This window comes from Parasteatoda tepidariorum, chromosome 9 (assembly GCF_043381705.1).
Source record: "Parasteatoda tepidariorum isolate YZ-2023 chromosome 9, CAS_Ptep_4.0, whole genome shotgun sequence".
Taxonomy (NCBI): domain Eukaryota; kingdom Metazoa; phylum Arthropoda; class Arachnida; order Araneae; family Theridiidae; genus Parasteatoda; species Parasteatoda tepidariorum.
This window is the reverse complement of record NC_092212.1, coordinates 65,983,526-65,987,343: the sequence shown is the minus strand read 5'-3', so window position 1 is coordinate 65,987,343 and position 3,818 is coordinate 65,983,526. Positions and strand designations below refer to the sequence as shown.

The following is a 3,818-nucleotide window of genomic DNA, read 5'->3' as shown; positions in this document are numbered from 1 at the left end:
AAAAAATCGGATTAATCACTGTTGCTATTACCCGGTTTACCCTATGCAAATGTTCTGTAAGTTTAACCCTTTAATGGGCCCTTTATTTCTAGTAAAGGTAAATTAAAGTATTTTTGGAATTGAAATTGTTTTAAGAACAGTAACTGATATAAAAAAAAACTCATTTAGTTTATAAAAATGCCATTTTTTTGGTGGTCAATATATTTAACATGACCTATTAGGAACTTACTGACTTTTATTTTTCTTTATTTATAAAATAAATTCCTTATATGATACAAACTTCAAAAGGAATTAAGTATTTTATAACTTTATACGTTTTTTAAAAGTGACAAATGGTTACCAATTTTATTCAAACTCACTTCAAGAAAGCAGAAGTTATTGAAAAATGGAAACCTTAATTAAAAGTGGTAAAACGTTGTGGTAAGTATACTTACCATGGCCTTCAAAAGGGTTAAGTGCTACTGCCCGTCATATCGTGACCCCCGAGAAGTAGTTCTCCCGAGAGTCAGGGTCGGCTCGGGGGTCACGGTCGTATTCCTGCTCTATTATCATTTTTTTTTAAGTTAACGCCTACTTTCAGCTTGACTCTTATCAGAAATGATTGGATCAAGTCAAAACCACTTATTTTTCACGGTACGATAATTTTTGTTCATGTATATTTTAAACAACACGGCTTTAAATCAATCTTTAAATTTTAAAAAGAGATAAAGGTAGTGGTTATTTCATGCAGGAATATGATAACCAGAATTCTTACGACTCTTCATGAATAAAATTTTAGCTCCGATTTCCGAAATTAAGAATTGCGTATGGCAATGATAATCCAATGTTAAATTGCTAGCAAAGTGAATAAATTTTAATTTTAGAATTGATCGAAATCGATTCGACATAAGTTGTTAAAATTTTAAAAATTGCGACCATTTGGTGAATTTAGGCAAGAAGGATATAATAAAAGTCTTATTTTGCATTCAATTTGACATAAGTTCTTAAAAGTTTGGTGAATTTAAGCAAAAAAAAATCTTGCTCTTGAGTATAGTTTGTTTTTCTAGTAAACTGCCTGAAATGTGTTACATATGCACGTACTGATTGACAGTGTAACATGCGTGATTGCATACGCGTTGATCAAATGCTAATCCATATTAATTTAATTGTTCTGAAACCCAGAAGAAAAAAATGAGTTCGCTTTTCCTCAATTTCCAGAACCCTATGCGGTGCATTTCATAGTAGTAAAGATTCTGATAAAAATAAGGCGTTACTTTCTCTAATTATAACCACTCAGAACGAGATTCCTCCATCTATTTGGCGCAATGCCAAACAGTGCGATTATCAATGTTGTTGAATCCAGGAGAAAGCCCCATTCCACATCATCGTGGTTGGGTTTTCTGCGAAGTTCGGTGAGTGAACTCGCTAATCATATAGGGCTAGATTCTTAAGTTCTGATAAAAGTTTTATGAGAGATCCATTTGCTTTAAAAATTTCTACTTTGGTTCGCTACCACTAGAAAGAATTATTTTCAAATCCTGATAAGTTGGAGGGTATGCTTATGCATCTAAAACACTTACTCGTTGGATCTGGATCTGGTTACTAATCAAATCGATCCAAGCCGTCAAACATGAAAGGTAGAATAAACAATCTTAGCAGTTATCTGTTAATTTTACTTTACTATTCTTTCTTACCCAGGGCATAATACTTGTATGAAGTAGAACTCCCCAGGCGTTAATATTATTTTTCATTTAAGTGTGACCTCAACATATTTAGGTTTTTATATTTATATATAATTTAAATATATTAAAATATACTGGTAGCTTTATTTGAAATAAATTAAGAAATTAAAATACAATCTAAATACTCGATAAGCAGAAAATAATTTTATATATTACACTTAATTTTTCCCCTTTCTTTTTTGCACTTTGAATGTCTATTATCTGTTGTTTAATGACTAAAATTTTCTTGAATTCAGAATTTTTTTCCCTTTCCACTTTTTATGAACTGATCTTTAAAACTTTATATTCTAGGAAAATTAACGCCTACTTTCTACAAGATGGTTTATATACACGAAAATCTAAGCTTTATCAGAGATGCCAACTGCTCCGGACACGCCAAAATTATTAAAAGAACGGTAAATAACTATAAGGTAATTTATGGAAATATTTGCCTAATTTTGATTGCTTTTTAAAAGGTATAGCGGAATAAAAGTACAGAATGGTAGAATGGTAGAAATCACAAGAACCTGGGTACACAGCCGCGAAGCGGCTTTAACCCATTCATCGATTTTTGAGAAGATCTAAGATGATGATTCAATTTCCAGGGAATCTGAAAATATAAGAAAAAATAAGGAACACAGCGAGTTGTGATCCTACAAAAAAACAAAAAACACATGGGGCGTGGCATCCTTCATACTGGCTCGTGGCTGGCCGGTCGTCTAGGTTGGAGTAGCAAGGAACGGAGAAGCTTTACAAGCTCTTCATCTTTAAGGAGTTCTTTCATTTCGGAAAAAAGTCGTAAAAAACGACTTGCAGAATCTGTAGCTTTCTTTGGGACTATCTTTTTTCCTTTGGGCACTTTCCTGGGTCTTGCAGCCAGAAAAACTGGCTGGGTGCTCACCGTTACAGTTGACACTGGTTGGTGGTTCGGTGATAGGCTTCGTACATTCATACGAGAAGTGGGCTTTGGCACATTTAAGGCAGGCGGGATTCGCTGTACAGGTGCGCTGTGTGTGTCCAAATTTTTGGCATCTAAAACATTGTATTTGGAAGCGTCCCCCACGGAAACGCTCAATCTGTACTTTCCTCTCTAATATGGAACTGATGTTGAAGATTTTTCTGCTGGTACTGGAATCTGATTGGATGATGAGGAAAAGTGGGAGGGGCCTAAGGCCCTGCCCGCTTCTCCTCTTAAGTTGTACAATTTTTTCGGGGAAAAGTCCAAATTCCTTTAGGTATTTCTCCAAATCGTGAATTTCTGTATCAGATTTTAATCCTCGGATGAGGGTTTTCATTTTTCTACTCGGTGGGGAGTCCAAAGGTGTTGGGGTGGTATCGGGAGGGTTCGCCCGTGCCAGAGCCGCGGGCTCTTCCTCACGTTCCGTCGGTACTGGTTCCACTGGTGTTGCGGGAGTAGGTGTTGGAGCGGGCTGGGTGAAGTCGCCGTCCGGTGCTGCGTGAGCTTGTGACGCCGAGTTGTCACAAGTCTTCTTTTTCTTACTCCGTTTCGGAGCAGGATTTTCAGTTTGTTCCATGGCAGTGGGATTCTGCTGTCAGTCTCTGGGATGGGATGTGAATCTGAGTTTAATGGCCCTAAAAAGGGCTTGGTTTGGTCAGATGATGGAGCATCAGGCACTTCTACTGGTTCGAGAGTCAAGGTCTGCTGGGGAGTTTCTGGCTGTATTGGAATTTCAGTCTTTTCAGTAATCTCAGGCTTTGTAGTTTCCGCAGTAGTCCATTGATTCTTGATTTCCAAGTAGCGTTAGAGCATGAATTCAAGTCGATATTGATTTTCGTACTCTAGTTCGTTGAGTCTCCTTCCTCTGTCGAGTTTGTTGGTGATATCCTTAAGGCCATCTTGATCGATAAATATCATTCTGTCAATGTTCTCAGGAGTTGCTTTTTCACTGGCATATTTGTAGCAATCCGCCTTGCTTGCAGGAAGATCGAGAGTAGGGTAAGGCTTCGGGGTAGACATACGTTTACCGCCTCGGCCAAATCTGTGATGGGATGCCATAGTAGCTGTGGAGATTGGTCACAATACAACCGTTCACCACGAAGTCTTGATCAGATCATCTGAGCCGGATAAAAGTACTAACTAACTAACTAACTAATCAA

The 3,818-nt window shown here is 37.3% G+C and overlaps 1 pseudogene; it reads right to left on the bottom strand.

Annotated features, from left to right (window-relative positions):
• Positions 1-1,267: 1,267 nt before the first annotated feature.
• Positions 1,268-1,440, bottom strand: LOC122272656 (small nucleolar RNA U3; annotated as a pseudogene).
• Between the last annotated feature and the right edge of the window lie 2,378 nt (positions 1,441-3,818).